This window comes from Saccopteryx bilineata, chromosome 3 (genome assembly GCF_036850765.1).
Source record: "Saccopteryx bilineata isolate mSacBil1 chromosome 3, mSacBil1_pri_phased_curated, whole genome shotgun sequence".
In the NCBI taxonomy this organism is placed as follows: domain Eukaryota; kingdom Metazoa; phylum Chordata; class Mammalia; order Chiroptera; family Emballonuridae; genus Saccopteryx; species Saccopteryx bilineata.
In genome coordinates, this window is record NC_089492.1 from 280,806,587 (window position 1) to 280,822,197 (window position 15,611).

The 15,611-nt window shown below is 53.3% G+C and overlaps 1 protein-coding gene and 1 non-coding gene across 2 annotated transcripts in view; one reads left to right on the top strand and one right to left on the bottom strand.

Annotated features, from left to right (window-relative positions):
• The window catches only part of IGSF21 (immunoglobin superfamily member 21), a 246,211-nt gene that overhangs the window by 62,248 nt on the left and 168,352 nt on the right, over positions 1-15,611 (bottom strand). The gene's annotated exons all lie outside the window — the stretch shown is intronic.
• TRNAG-GCC (transfer RNA glycine (anticodon GCC)) lies at positions 2,173-2,248 on the top strand. The gene has a single exon. It is a non-coding gene; the product is annotated as a tRNA-Gly (tRNA).

Sequence of the window (15,611 nt, forward strand, 5' to 3'; positions counted from 1 at the left end):
CCTCCAGGTAAGAGCCCACAAAGCAGGTCAGCATTCCCCAGCACAGGCCCCAGACTGAGGCTGCCCGCACGCGCCCTCTCTGTGACCCTGGCACATAGCAGCCCGGGCAGGGAGAGGCCGCACTTGCACGCCACGCCCTGTGCACTCCAGCCGTGCCAGGCTCTGCACACTGCACCCTGTCTCTCCGCACGTCTGTCTGGGCCTCACCTCAGTTTCCTCGCCGAGAACAGAGGACACGGGCACAGCCTACCTCACGGGACGTTGTGGGGCTCAGCTGAGAAAATGTACATCAAGTGTTTAAAACCACCACGCAAGTGCCCAGCAAACAGCAGCGCTTCCTTCGGGGGGGAAGAGACCTGACTCTTCCCTGCCATCTTCTTGTCACCCTCCTCTTTCTGCCTGGCATCTATCTGACTCAGGGGCAGTGCTCAGAAATGTTCCCTGAATGAACAAATGAATAAAATGGCCAGTGATCCCCCCCCCACGGCGGCTCACTCCTGGAAAATCTCTGGGCCAGGCTGGGGGTAGGAGGTGCACTTAGATGGGAAAGGGTACCCCTCCCCCCCCAAAAAAAAGCAAAAGAAAAAGCCAGATCCTTCGTTCATTCTTTCATTGTCTCTGCACTTCCTCTGCGCAGAGCTCTGCAGGGCCTGGGTGGGGGTGGGCAGGTGTACACGGGGCCCCCCCTCCAGGAGTGATGGTGAAACCATGGGAGGGTGAGGAGAGAGGCTCCGGAGACTGTGTCCTTCCTGGGGCAGGAGAGAGCAGCCTCCTGTGCGCCAGCGACCTTTACACTCCATTATTGTTATTACGTTGTTATTATTTGACATTGTGCTATAAAATTTGTCTCACACAGAAGAATATATGTAAGATATATACACATAAGAAGCGTATTACAAACAAGCACCCATTTTTTACTTAACACCACTGTGTGCTAGACAGGAGGCATTTTGAAGATAAGCATTCCTGCAAGACTCACCACAGCTTGGGGAGCTGAAATCATCATTTTTCTCTTAGCAATGAAGGAGCTGGGGCTCCAAGTCCTTGCCCTGGGTCACCATGAATAGCATCTGGCAGGGACCAACCATAGCAGCCCCCCTGCCTGCACCGTAGCCAAAGGTGATGGAGGTCCCATATCCCCACACTCCGAGCCAGCTGAAACATGCACAGCAGCAGTGACGAAGAGCCTGTGTCCTCCCTCTGACCTCTCACACTGCTGGAGGGTTTGAATTCCAAGGTTTGGCCACTAAAACCTGCTGTGTGACCTCAAGCAAGTCACTTAACCTCTCTGAGCTTTACGTTTCACTTACAAATGAGGATAGGAATATCACCTGCATTGTGAGGATTTATGACTCAAGGTGCTTACAGCAGGGCATGGCACATAGTAAGAGCTTGATAAACAGTGGCGTTAGCATTATTATTAGTCCTCAGGTCTCAGGGCTCTCGCTATATCATCACTCCCGTGGGGAAGCAAAGGTCCAGGGAAGTTAAATTAAAGTGTTCGAAAGCCCCTGGCAGGGGGAGAGTTATGACTGGCTTTAGTCCCACGGTCCCCACAAAATACTCAACATGCCTAGGAACATTAACCTAGCAGGGGGAAGAAATAAAAGACAGGACAGAACAAATGCCCTGTCAAAAAAGGAAATATGTAATCAATTAGCTGAGCCTCCCCAAACCTTTCCAAATAATAATTAGGACTGTCAGCCCAGCTGACGAGGAAATTGCCATAGCAGGGGCCAGCCACTCCCCTGAGGACACAAACGTAGATACACAGAATCAATTGGCACCAGGAACAGTTCCTAGTTTGTCTCAGAACTTGGGACATCTGTCTCCAGGTCATAGCCCTGGCTGTACATGGAGCCTGTGACCCTGGAGGCCGGGTCCACTGCCTGTCCCCTTTGATAATGTGGCAAGGAAGGGGCAGATAGGATTAGAACTGGGGACAGGGGCTGTCCATCACCCGGTGCCTCCTTCCATTAGTGCATTGGAAAACAGAGAAACTGAGGCTTAGGGAAGTTGGGTGTCTGACCTCACACTGCAGCTTCACTAAAGATTTGAGACTAGACTCTGGTCCTGAGACACTAGGGTTTTAGGCTCAGGACTGGGCTGTGGTCCAATGACCTAGCTTTCTAACCAGGAGCTCACTTATCTACATAAGAAATATTTATTGGGGCCCTGGCCAGTTGGCTCAGCGGTAGAGCGTTGGCCTGCCGTGCGGGGGACCCGGGTTCGATTCCCGGCCAGGGCACATAGGAGAAGCACCCATTTGCTTCTCCACCCCCCCCTCCTTCCTCTCTGTCTCTTTCTTCCCCTCCCGCAGCCAAGGCTCCATTGGAGCAAAGATGGCCTGGGCGCTCGGGATGGCTCCTTGGCCTCTGCCCCAGGCGCTAGAGTGGCTCTGGTCGCAACATGGTGACGCCCAGGATGGAGAGAGCATCGCCCCTTGGTGGGCAGAGCATCGCCCCTGGTGGGCGTGCCGGGTGGATCCCGGTCAGGCGCATGCGGGAGTCTGTCTGACTGTCTCTCCCCGTATCCAGCTTCAGAAAAAAAAAAAAAAGAAATATTTATTGGCCACCGGTATGGAGGTGCCTGGTATCTTTCTGGACGCTGGGGAGAACAGAAGGGAGCCAGGGGGACCAAGCCCTCATTCTCGGGCTGCATTTGAGAAGAAAACAGGAAAACCTATTCACAGAGACACAGACGAGAGAGTCCTGCTGGTGAGGAACACACGCTGGGACAAGCCAGCAGGCACAGAGGAGAAGAGCACCAGGGCTGGGTGTGGGGACTCTCCAGCCCCTGCAGGGGTGACGTTTGATTGGAGACCTGGGATGGAAGAAGAGTATACCTAGCAGAGGAAAAGCATGAGCCAATGTCCTGAGGTAGGGACAAGTTTGGCGGCACAGGCAGGGTGGCCAGAGGACAGTAAGGGAGAGAGCAGAATGGAGAGTGAGATCACACGGGATTCTCTCCCAATGGAGCCAGGAAGCCCCTGGCAGGCAGGCTCCAGGCAGCAGGTGCCACAATACGGTTTTGCTTTAGGAAGCTCACCCTGGCTGCCGAGTGTAGAAGGAACCCAGGTGTCGGGGGACTGGGATGTGCAGAGAAAGGACGGAGGCCGTGGGGAGCTGGGAAGGAAAAGGTAGCCTTTGGCTGGCCATCAGGAAGCCTGGGACCCGGCTTCTTCATTCCTACTGCGCCGTGTGACCTTGAGCAAGTCACTCAACTTCTCCAGGCGCTCCTTGGCTTTCTCTAAAATGAGAAAGACCTCCCTGCCCTGCAGCCTGTGGTCTGGTGTTGCTTCTTCATCTCAGCCCTGGTCTGTGTAATTTGCAAGTAGAGGTGACAAGGTGCCTATTTTGTACACAAGGCCAATGGCCCATCAGCCTTTTCTTCTTTATCTCTGTCAAGGGCAAGGTTTAGGTGACTCCTTTTCCCTGACGAAGCCATGCAACAACCTGGTGGTTCAGCTGGGTGCTCCTCTTCCATTCACTCATTCCTTATTCATTCATTCATTCATTCATTCATTCATTCATTCATTCATTCATTCACTCACCCATCCATCCAACCATCTAGAGTTGAGAGCTGCCCGTGAGCTCAGCAGCCCACTGTTTTTCCAGGACCCTTCAGCTCACCAGACCCGTCTCCCACCCCCATTCTCCATCAATCCTACCCAATCCTCACCTCCTGAAACACAATTACCTTCCAAGGTGAAGAAGATGTTCCCAGACCCGGGAACTGATTAGACTGCGGTAATGCAGTAAAGAGGAGGTTTGAATCACCCAGAGCAAATTCTAATGTGAAGAAATATCACAGTGACAAATATTTTGTTCCGAAACTGTTTACTAAATTAAGTCTTTCCCAGACATTTTTAGCCTTCAATTAAAAAAAAAATCAGCAATAAAGTAGTTGTGTAACTAGTAATAAAGCTGACAGCCGGCTACTGATATTTTACTTAGAAGGAAAAGGATAATGTGCATGTGTGTGTGTGTGAGTTTGTGTGTAGATAATTTCTAGCAGCTCATGTTTTCTGGTTGCAGAATATAAATTATTTGCCATTTCAGCAATTCTGTCCCTCAAACTGTGGTTGGGGCGGGGGCGGGGGAGCTGTACCAAGCTCGGCGGAGTGGATACGATCCCAGATAAGAGTCAGAAGTTGAGTTTTAGTTCCATAGCTGACTTGCTGTGTGACCTTAGGAAAGTCACCCCCAGTGTCCGGACCTTGGTTTGCTCATCTAGGGAAGGAGGAAAACGGCCTCAGTGAGGCCGGAGGGTGCTGGCTGCACTGTTCCAAGTCTGGGAGGGGACGGTGACTTTACATGGCACCTGTGTGTTGGTGGCTCCCACATTTGTATCTGTGACCACAACCTTTCTCTCACCGTGTGTTTCCATCGACCTCCTCACCATCTTTGCTCTGGCGTCTTACAGATGTGCCTTAACCTGGTCCAAACAGAACTTGAGAATTCTGTACCTCACCCCCAGCCCTAGCTGGTCCTCATTGGTCTCCCCATCTCAGGAAGGCTCTCTCCTCCACCTAAATGCTATGACCCTGGCCCTAGAGGTCACTGTCAACTTGTCTCTTTTTATCTTCTTCTTTCCCAAGTGAGAGGAGGTGAGAGAGAGAGAGAGAGAGGCAGACTCCCGCATGCACCCTGATTGGGATTCACCCGGCAACTCCCATCTAGGGCCAATGCTTTGCCCTTTTGGGGCCATGCTCGCAACCAAGCTATTTTTAGCACCTGAGGCGGAGGCTCCACAGAGCCATCCTCAGTGCCTGGGGCCAATGTTTTTGAACCAATCAAGTTATGGCTGTGGGGGAAAAAGAGAGAGAGACAGAAAGAGAGAGAGAGAGAGAGAGAGAGAGAGAGAGAGAGAATGGGGAGAGGGAAGGGTAGAGAAGCAGATGATCACATCTCCTGTGTGCCTGGACCGGGAATCAAACCTGGGACATCCACACTCTGGGCTGACACTCTACCACTGAGCCAACGAGCCAGGGCAACTCGCCTCTTTCTGAGATGCCCCCACTTTCAGTCCATCTGTGAGTCCTCCCAGTTCTGCTCCCAGAGTCTCCCACCACGGCTCCCACCTGCACCCCGGCCAGCCCATCACCAGCTCCACTCCCTGGTCTGCCCACTTCCCTTTCACATCTTCCCCGATAGCTCAGGTGGATCTGTCAGCAACACGCAAACAGAAACAAAAATCAACTCTGATGACTCCTCACCACTCCTAGAATACAACTCAAACTTTCTCTAACAACCCAGAATGTTCTGCAACAGTGGTTCTCAAACTTGCCTGCATAGTGGCATCAACTTGAGGGCTTGGGAAACTGAGGCCTGTGCCTCCCCCACCCCACACGAAAAGTTCTGACTAACCGGCCGGGACTTGGCGGAGCTTGGTTGGGGCATGGGGAGTTTGTAAAGCTCCTTGGGGGTCTCTGTGTCGACCCCCGAACAGCAGTACGGCTTCACCTGGGAGACGGTTAGAAATGTAGGAGTTCAGACCCCATCCCAGACCAAATGAATGAGAACCTGCATTTTGACAAAGGGATTCCTGTGCACAGTCAAGTTCAAGATGCCCATCCCGTGAGATCTGGCCTGTGCTGACTTCTCCCCTCTTCCTCCACACCCCTAACAGGGCCCATCCATTTCCCAGTCCTGCTGGGATGTTTGTTTCCTCCTCTCGGCTGATACATCAAGCTTGCCCTCAGGTTTCCTTTCAGTCCATCTGTGAGTCCTCCCTTGCTCTCTCCTCCCCCAGAATGCTCGTTCCCTGGTCTTTGCGGGGGCCGCTTCACCTTGCCATCCAGGTCGCAGAGTCCCCTCCCCTGACTCTCCCTATATTGCAGGCACGGCCCAGGAAACGCCACCTCCACGGGGACAGGGATCTTACCTCCCTGTGTACCCCGTGTCCTGATGTCTTTAGCTGACAAAGAAGCACTTTTTAAAATGACAAATGAGTAATTAGGGCAAGCACTAACTTCAGGTGGCCGAAACACGTCATGGTACACGAGACACGTATCAGAACTGCCTGCCCCCACCCTGCCCGACGCTCTTTGACACGGGGCTCGCAGATCCTCGGGGCGATTCTGAGTGAAGACATTTTCTCCAGAAGGTCCCTGGTAAAAGGCAAACTGTTCTCCAGGGGAGGAAACAAGGTACCCCAGAGACCCCCCCTTCCATCAGCAAAGGGGCTCAGCCCACTGGCTGGGAAGGCCCCCAGTGGAAGGGAGTTCTGCCAGGGGTCGGGAACCTTTTTGGCTGAGAGAACCATGAACGCCACATATTTTAAAATGTAATTCCGTGAGAGCCATACAACAACCCGTGTACATTACACATTATCCAATAAAAATTTGGTGTTGTCCCGGAGGACAGCTGTGATTGGCTCCAGCCACCCACAACCATGAACATGAGCGGTAGGCAATGAATGGATTGTAATACATGAGAATGTTTTATATTTTTAATGTTATACTTTTTTTATTAAAGATTTGTCTGCGAACCAGATACAGCCATCAAAAGAGCCACATCTGGCTCGCGAGCCATAGGTTCCCGACCCCTGTCTTAGGCTAATCACTTTTCCTCTCTAGGCTGAGCTTGAGCCCCATAAATAGGGTCTGAGATCTGCACTTCATAAAATTGTCACTAGGGGTTAAGCAAATGACGGATGGGAAAGAGTTTTGCTTAATGTTTGAAATAATAATTCCACATTTGGATAACCTGTCAGCTCATTAATTTAACAAATCTCTTCTGAGACCCTTGCTGGGCACCGAGGTCCTAGAGATGAAGAAAGGAGGGTCCCTACTGTTTAAGAACAAGATGCATCCTTGGTGATGGGGGCACCCACAGGCCCCCCCCAGTTGCAATGCCCCACTGCATCACCAGGGGGCAGCAGACAGCTTTGCAAGCACTTCCCTCCCCAGGGGAGAAAGACCAGTGGGAGAAGAGTGTGTTCTGAGGGTCCTAGAGGCCTTCTTGTGGGCCTGGGGGAGGGGAGAAGAGATGGGTGGGTGGGCAGGTAGAGGAGGCTGCTTGGTGACAGATGTGAACTCAACAGAATGCATTCCAGTCCCCTGCCTGCATCAAAGGTCTCCACTAACTCAAGACCCAATCACAGAGAAGTGCCCCGACCTCTCCCACGTGTAACAGGAAACCCCTTGATGCTGCTACTGGGGACCCCTAGGACCTTGAAGTCCAGGGACCCTGCTGCTGGGAAGATTCTGGGCCACAGAGGAGCTCTGAGCCAAGGGACCCAAGGATGTGCAAAGAGAAGAGAAAGCCCCGTGTGTGTGTGTGTGTGGGGGGGGAGAAAGACAGAAGAGAAGATTATCACCCAAGGAAGCAAAACAGTGGGAGCAGAAGAAAAGACAGTCAAGGAAAGAAAGGGGAAAAGGTTTGACCTTTCCTGGCTGGACATGAGGGGACTGGAGTGGGGGGAGGCAGGGCCCAGCCCGTGGGAGAGTGTTGAGGACCAGCCTGTGTGAGTGACACTGGGTCCTGTGAGCCTGGGGACCGGTGGCCTCAGTGGGGACAGCATTCTTGTGGGTGGCTCATTGCAACCCATATGGGAGAGCAGAGGCACAGTGCAGAGCACCCCCCTGGCACAGGACTGATCCTTACGGGGGTGGTGGGGGGCACTACACCCAGCTGGGCATTTGAACTGAGCTCTAAAAAGGCAGAGGAGGACAGTCACCCCTGGAGAAGGAGAGAAGTGGAAAGCTGAGAAGAGAAGGGGCAGGGAGGAGGCCACGGGGGCAGCTGGGGAGTCGGGGGCTAGAGACAGAGTGGCAGAAGCATGCTAGGTTAACCGGACTTCTCAGCAAGTCCGAGGAACTGATGTGGGCAGCGGCAGTGGCAGCGGTCCTGGAGCCCCACTTCTGGAGCCAGGATTGGGCATCACTCGGTCTCCTTGGCCAGGGCATCCAGGGGCCAGGGGCTGCCAGGTGATGGCTGTTTAAGGTAGTGACTGATTCTGGCGGATTCCTATGTAAAGGCAATAAACATCTCAGGTCAGAGATCTGGGGTGTGTGTGTGTGTGTGTGTGTGTGTGTGTGTGTGTGGTGTATTGCACTCACACATGCATGGGCATATAGGGATGGAGGTACAAGGTCAGACACCCTAAGTCACCTGAGTCTCCAGTGCCTGGCACTGGTCCTGGCACACAGTGGGTACACGATGACTGTTGGAGGATCCTGTCCCCAGCGGTCCAGTGACTCAGTGCAGCTCCAGTGGCCCATGGAGATGAGCCCAGGCTTCACCATGTGCAAACTATGTGCCCTTGGACAAGTGACTGCAGCCCTCTGTCCTTCTGTGTCATCATCCATACAACAATACAACAGGATCCAATGATTCTGATATCCACACTCCAAGGGATGGTTGTGAGGGCTAAACCAGATGATGGATGGAAAGGAGTTCTGCTGACTGAAATGATAATTCCACATTTGGCTAACCTGTCAGCCTATTGATTCAACAAACCTTTACTTGAGGCCCTGGGCTTCCATCCCAGGCCCTGTGCCAGGCACTGAGAACCTAGAGATAAAGAAGGGCGGGTCCTCGTCTGGCAGACAAGACCCGGGGAGGAAGGCAGAGGGAGAATCCTGGTAGTCTCTGCAGAGCGCTGCCTGCAGGCCTGGCACAGAGGGGTCCCAGGAACGCAGCATTCTCTAACGGGCACTCTGGGGAGGGAGGCCCAGGATTGGGTCTGACTCAGAACACGGGTACACTCCACCTTTAGGGGCAGTGCCTTGGCTGGGGAGTTGCAGAAAGAGCATCTTGCTCCTGGAGCCCCTGCCTTTAGCCACGGGAGGTGGTCCAGGCTCTGGGATTGGCCAGTTCCTGTGAGGTCACTATAAACTGGGAGGTCACTCGTTGGTTCAGCTATTTTTGTCATCTTCCACCCAAACTGGTCTGGCGCTGGGGGTGGGGGAGGAGGCAGGCTTATGACAATTGTCTGTCAGCCACAGGCTGCCAGCAGCACCTAGAATTAACCGTGCCTTGCAGCTTTCCGCTGAGTTCTCTGGCCCGAATCTGCACATCAGAGCAGATGGAAGGTGTTGTGTGAGCAGAGCTTTCCAAATTTCGCTGCCAACATCTTTACCTGGAAGACGTTTTAAAAGACTGATTTTCCAGGCCCTGTTCCAGACTACTTGAGTCAAATTTCGTCTTGGTGAGGCCCGGAGATTGGTATTTCTAAGCAGCTTCCAAGGTGATCCTAATGCAGGTGATGTGGGAACCGGCCTGTGGAGTAGAGGTGTGCACACCACGGGAAGGTGGCTAGTTGCTCAGGTAACTAACTTGCAGCTTCTAGCTGAGCGGGAAGAAGGGACTGAAAATTCCCCTAGCGGCTGGGAGGGGAACTGCAGTCCTCGCTCCTCAAGTAGCCCCTGGGTTTGAGATGGGGACCCGACTCCGCCTGCCTGTGGTGGAAGACCTAGGGGCGGGGGTGTTCAATTCTGATGCGACTGAGAGACATAATCTGTTACAAATAAAGTGCTGAAAAGGGCTCAAGGTTACCCTTACAATCTCACTCTGGCTCATTCACATTCCTGGATGATTTCTGGGCAGGGGAGAGAAGAATGGGTTTACAGCGGGTAAAGAATGGGCACAATCTTGACAGTTCCATGTCAACAGGGTCCGCATTTGTCCTGTTGCCCAGCGCCTAGCACAAGCCTGGCACATAGTAGGTATTCAACGTGTGTGTGCTGAGTGGTGGGATGATGCTATGTGCAAGCAGCATGTGCTATGTATATTTTGGAGGGGGAAAAAGACGTATGGTTCATGACAATACGAAGAGGGAGTAGGGAGCTGTGGCATTCAGGCTTTTGGAATCAACAAGGGTCAGACGGCATATTTCTTTGTACCAACAGTGACGAGAGAGTTTGCCCCGCTCGCTAATGGATGAGACTCAGAAGGGACATTTAACTTTTCAAAGGGAAACAAACCTCTCAGCTCTTTGGACCAGACAGTTAATGCGTCTGTTTAAAAACCAACTACATCTTTTCCCCCGTTTGAACAGATTCCGGAAGGCGTCTACTTTGAAACCTCTGTCAGCCAGCAGGACGTCAGCACTCCCTCCCCGACCCCTCCGCACATGCAGAGCCCTCCGCCAGGAGAACCTGCTCCCCGGCTCCTCTTTGTCTAAAACCTACTTATGCTTCTAGGGCCACTTCAAGCGCCACCTTCTCCATGATTTCCCCAGTCTCTCCAACTCTGATTCATCACTGCATTATATCTGAATCTTTCCTACGACAGCTATCACTTTATTACTTGAATTGTTAGCTATTTATCTCCATGTTGTATCTCCCCTTTCTCTCCTTTTCTTCTACAAATATTTATTGTTCCTCCCTAAATGCCAAGTCTGTTCCCGGGTTACTAAGATGAAAAAGATAGAGCGCAGCCCTTGGGGGAGCTCAGAGGTGGGTGGAGAGGGGGCAGGCTGTCAGCTCCGTGGAGGCAGGAGCTGTTGTGTGCCCCCCCCCCTCCCCCCGCTCTGTGCCTTCAAAGCCGCGAATGCTCAATATGCGCTGTTGTGTGAATGAATACGTGAAAGGCTGCATCTCAAAGTAATAAAGGAAGTAATGTTTCTTTCCACGTTCTCGATCCTCAAGGCTCTCCATTTACTTGATTTTTCCTACATCTATCGGTATGAATTAGGAAGGTGTAATTGTGCTCTCGCATTCTCCACAAAACCCCTAGGCTCCACCCCACCCAGCTGTTCCCAAGCTTCAGCAGCTTCTGGGTATGGTGCATGCGCACAAATTCCTGGGCATGAAAATTCAACCCAGGTGAGAGCTAGTTCTCCGGCCCCGACCTTTGGTTTCCTTCCTGGCCCCTGCCTGCCCAGGTGGGCTTCCAGCTACCCCTCCTGGCTTCGCTCAGATTTGGAAACTATATAGGTCCTGAGGCCTGTGAAGAAACCTGTCTCTCCTTCCCTAGAATCCTCTGCTGAGGGCTATGTCCTTCCCTGGCACCTCCAACCCACCCTCCACGCGGCAACCTGGGTGAACTTTACAAAACACATACCACAGTGGCTTCCAGGGCGCTGAGAGTAAATGCCAATTTACTTCCTGAACTCTGGCCACACTGACCCTCTGGCAGTTCCTACATCAGACCAGCTCTTTCTCCCCTCAGGACCTTTGCACTTGCTGTGCCTTCTACCTGAATTCCTTTCCTGCCTCCAACCCCGCCTGGCCGGCTCCTTTTTATCCTATAGATCTCTGCTTAGAGGTATCTCCTGTGAGAAACCTTGTAGCCACCCCTCCACCCATTATTCCTCATTCTCTATCACGACTTTACCACACTCATCACCAATTGTAAACAGCGTTCCTTATTATTCTAAACCTATTTTTATAGTCTGTCCCTACTCACCTGCTACATCATAAACCTCACAAGAGCAGGTCTGATTATGTCTTGTTGACTATTTTATTTCTAGTACCGTCCTTGACATAGAGCAATTGCTCAACTCCCGGTGATGAATGAATGATGTAAATGTTGGGGCGCCTTCCTAAGTCATCGACATTGCAGCTTCCACCACTAACTCATCCACCCCACAAATGTTTACAAATCATTCACACCTGTGTGTGTGTGGTGGGGGAGGGGTGTGGTGCCAGGCTGGGAACTGAGGAGACTGAGGTGAAGACATCAGACCCAGTCCTTGTCCTCGTGGGACTTTTGGTCTAGTTGAGGAGGCAGACTGTGAACGCCTAGAGTCGGGGCAGTTAGTGTGTGAAGGGGAAATACACTGGGGTATCCGACCCAGCATAAGCAGTCAGGGTTGGCTTCCTGAAGGAGGTGCCATTTAAGCTGAACCCGAAAGGATGAGCAAGGGCCCTGGCAAAGAAAGTCGGGCAAGGTGTGTGAGGGGCAGAGGCACACCTAACTGCTCGAGTCTATATTTTCCTTACTGCCAAATTAGAGCCAGTGAGACCTGCCCAGTGCTGCCCATGACATCCTGAGCAAAAGGAATAGGACGAGGGACTGCAGAGGGCTTTGGGAATGGAAGGCACAGCATGTGGGGGTGGGGGTGGGGACAGAGATGGTTGAAGACTCATGGTGATTCACCCTGACCTCCAGGGAGGTCTTGGCTGCCATCTGGGGACAGCCAGGTGCTGCAGGAAACAATAAGTTTTGCCCACACAGTCATCTTCTCTGTGGTGAGGTCCGTCAGTCTGCTCATAGGTGTGCCTGGCCTGGCCTGGCCTAACAGGTGAACGGGGGTGGAGGCAGGGTGTGCGAGGACAGACGTGGGGGACAGCCAGTGTGCAGGCAGCCAGCTGGTGGGACTGTCGCCCATATCGTACCTCCTCACTTAGGAGGCCCCTGAGAGTAGACCCTGAACCAGGGTTCTGAGTGAGTGGTTTATCTGGGAGGGTGTCCCAGGAATGGAAGGGGCGTGGAGAATAAGCAGGAAGGGAAGAATGTCGACACAGGTGCATCATGCAGGTTCTTCTTTGTAGAACAGGTAATGACACATTTATATGCCTGGCTCCCTAGGAGAGCGGAGAACCCTGCCTGTCTTGTACCTCTGGATCGCGGCACCTTGTATCACGCCAGGCTCCAGGAGGTGCTCAATTCATCATTCTTTGAAGGAATAAATTCTTGCCAATTTCAAGCTGGGCGTTCTGAATTCTGAGGCTCAGAACTAGAAAGACCTTTGATGGGGCCTCTGCGGTGCGGGGAAGGTGTGCCGCATCTGCACCCTCCCCTCCAACAGCAGAAGCCTTGCCACCCCACCGAGCTCCCCCCCCCCCCCCCCCCCGGGAACCCCAGCAGCGGGACAGAAAGCTCTGGGAGTACCTGGGACTCCTCTCAGCTGCCCAGGAACTGCTCTCTGCCAGTTGCTGGTAATTTCCTCAGCCTCCTCCTCCCCCATTCCCCAGCTGAGGAGGAAGTGGCTGAGACAGCTGTGGAGCTGGGACTCTCTGTTGATATGCATTAATTTGTAAATATCTTCATTTATATGTAAATGTGGAGTCTTGCGCCCCACTGCCAACCCCTAAAGGGACCCTGCCGCCTCCAGAACAGCCTCTTCCAGCACGGCCGCTGCTGGGGGCTGGCGTGATCCATTTAGACTCCTAGAGGGTCTGCTCCTTTCCTCCTCCCTCCGGCTGAGGCCGCCTTGCGGCCGCTCTACCCTGGTGGTCTTTGTTCAAGGGCCCACCACGGGAGAGAGAGCACCGGCCACGGCCACGAGGCCACGGCCACGAGTCAGCACTGCTGTGTGACCTGGGGCCAGTCTCCTCCCCTCTCTGGGTCTCACTCGGTGGAGGGGTAGGATGAGGTGGGTCGGGTCTGACCAAGTTCATGTTGTTCTAGCAGGGATCCCTTGTGCAGCAATTCCCTTAACGTCACTGAACTTGGACCCCGTCTGTAAAACCAGGACCGGACAAAATAATGATAGTATCTGCTTGTGTTCACAATGTTGTTTGTGACGATCACAAGAGAAAGAGTGTGCATGAGAAGGCTATGAGGTTCAGAAGGTGGTGAGGTTTTTTCTTTCACGGTGAGGGAAGGCAGGATCTGTCAGGGTAAGAACAGCACACGTGCACCGTGCAGGGACTGTGGGGGCACTGAATGTGAATGTGAACTACCTTGTCAGACCCTCTCCTGGCGGAGGGAACATCTTACTGCTGTCCTTGCCTCTAGAGACCAGAAGCTCAGCCACAGAGTCACCACCCGAGATCACACTAAAGCAAGCAGGTGAAGGGGACAGGACTCACACGCAGGCCATGGGACTTAAATCCCGCAAGTGCATGAAACTGACCGAGTTCAGGAAGCTCGCTGAGGAAACCGACACAAAGAGAGGTTAAGGCCCCCCCGTCCAAGGACACTCAGCAGGAAGTGGCTGAGTCAGGATCTGAACCAGGTCTTCAGGTGCCAGGGCTGTGCCCTCGATGCTCCAGTGAGCATGGGCCGGGGGGCTCAGGGGTGGCTTGGTGTTTGCTGGGTTTCCTTCCTGGATTAGGAACCAGAGCCAAGGAGTCGCCCTAAACACCATACCTGTGGCGGGAGAGGGGCCCTGGAAGTGATGGGATAGGCTGGGGTGTGTGTGTGGGGGCTTCTCAGAGAGGGAGGTCACCTACGGGGGGGGGGCACTGGTGCACTTCCGGGAAGCTCGGGGGTGATTCGAATGTTCACTTGATGTAAAATCCTCTGTGGTGCCCAGAACAATTTCTCCAAAGTGAGTGTTTGCCTCCGTTTTCACCTTGATTGTCACTGGCTGGCTTCGGGTGTGCTTTAATATTTTCAGCCACCCCAAATCCTCCTTGGAAACCGGTGTAGGGGAAACCATGAATATGCAAATGAAGGCATCTGTGTGGCCAGTTGCACACCAGAGCCCCGCAGGGTCCCCTTTGCACCCACATTCTCACCATGTTTCCCTAGCAAGTGGCTGGCACATGCCCAGGGAGGAGTGGGACCAAGAAGGTCCTTCAGGGGAGCATACCCACCTTCTGTTCCTACAAAAGTGGGGCAAGGAAGGACCACCTGCCAACTTCCCTAAACCGGGCTGGAGGTGCCGTTTGAAATCCCCTTGTCCCATTTTCTAATTTTATTCATGGGGAAACTAACGCCCAAAGGGCCAAGGAGTGAACCCAGGCTCATCCAGTCTATTTGTACATTTTGTCGTGCACCCACTGTGTGTCATTGTACATTTTGTCGCGTACCTACTGCATGTCAGGTCTTGTGCTGGGAGCTGAGGAGTCAAGGTGAAGGGGGAGTGCCTGCTCTGTCTTCTGATGCTCGTGGTCACAGAGAGGAGAACTAACCCACGTGTGGAGAGTGGGACCTCATCTTCCTGGAGGGTCAGGCATAAGGCACCGAGTGGGAATGTCACGGCACCCCCACGGAGCACCGTGCACTGTGGCTGTGTCTGCCGCCGTACTCTCCACGTGCCTGGTGCAGCCCAGCCATCCTCCGCGTGACAGACAGCACCACGTTCTCTCTGGGCACCAGGCTGAGCTGTTGACTGTGTGGCATGAAAAAGCATGTGTGTGTGTGTGTGTGTGTGTGCGCGTGCGCGCACAAAGTTGTGCACGTTCAGTGCCTGTGTGCAGCTACTCCTCATTAATGTGGTGAGGTCCCCCTCTTGGGGAGGGGTAGTTACTGGAGGAGTGGCAGCCAATAGGCTTTGGGGAGATCGGTTTTGCTGGGGTGAGGGGCAGTCTAAAGGAGGTGCCCACAGAAGCACCCGATTTGGGTTCTGTAGGCTGGTGAGGAGTTTCCCAGGTGCCCAAAGGAGACAGGCACGCTGGGAAGAGTCCAGTGAGTGGAAAGGTCAGAGGAAGAAAATGGGATTGAGGCCTCCTAGGGATTGCGTGGGAGGGGCGTGGCAGGGCCCGGGTGGGGTCTGCTGCCTTACAGTCTTCCGGAAAAGAAGGCAGAAAAACTAAGTCTCTCCACCCCCGAGGCCTCTTCCTCTTTGTCCCGCCTCTGCTTCCTACCTGGGGTGAGCTTGTTTAGGTTCTGTTTTCCTTGCCATGTTTGGGGCCTTGGAGCCCATGGGCACATGCTGCCTGGACTTCTGAGCCGGGCAGAGACACTTCAACTCTGGCATTCCTGGCTTTGTGACATTAAGCACAGTGCTCACCCTCTCTGGGCCTCGGTGTCCTCACTTGGAAACAG